The following is a 665-nucleotide window of genomic DNA, read 5'->3' as shown; positions in this document are numbered from 1 at the left end:
TGGGGGGGGGGGGGGGGGGAAACTTGGTTTAGAATAACTTTACTCTCTGTAGTTTCTACTTAATTTTAAATATGAGAGTCCTACATCTGAAATGTTCATTTTGGGGAAAAAATATTGTCACTGTTCATGTTTTGCTTTTCTTACAAATAGTGCTTCATATAAATACCATTTTGAAGTTCATTTTGTGAATGACTTTTTGAAATGTTAGGGTTTTGGGTTTTTTTTCTAAAAATTCTGACATTGACATTAACAAGTAGAAAAAAGGTGACCTTGTATGTCTTGCTTAGACCAGAATGTCAGTTACTTGGTGGGTATACTGCAACTGTTCAATGCAAGTTCATGTTGAAAAGATTTGTTTCATGATACAACTGCTTTTTGTTTCTCTAAAAATATGAACTGGTAAGGGATTTGGGGGTTTTTTTTTTTGTCTTTCAAATAAAATGTTAGCATTAAAATGAAGCATCATGATTTTAATATTAAGCAATAAACAGAACTGGCATTCAGCAGCAGAAAACGAATGCTATCTATTATGTCTGTGTATTTTCTCTTTGCTTTTCTCTGTCCCTCTCTCTGGCTAGATAGATAAAGATAAAAGAATCTAATTTCTGAAGTGTGCCTCATGCATGCTTAATATAATTGTCTAAGTGTTTAGGACGTAAACCATG

The sequence above is a fragment of the Alligator sinensis genome, unplaced genomic scaffold (genome assembly GCF_000455745.1).
Source record: "Alligator sinensis unplaced genomic scaffold, ASM45574v1 scaffold129_1, whole genome shotgun sequence".
NCBI classification, from domain to species: domain Eukaryota; kingdom Metazoa; phylum Chordata; order Crocodylia; family Alligatoridae; genus Alligator; species Alligator sinensis.
This window is presented reverse-complemented; position numbering follows the sequence as displayed.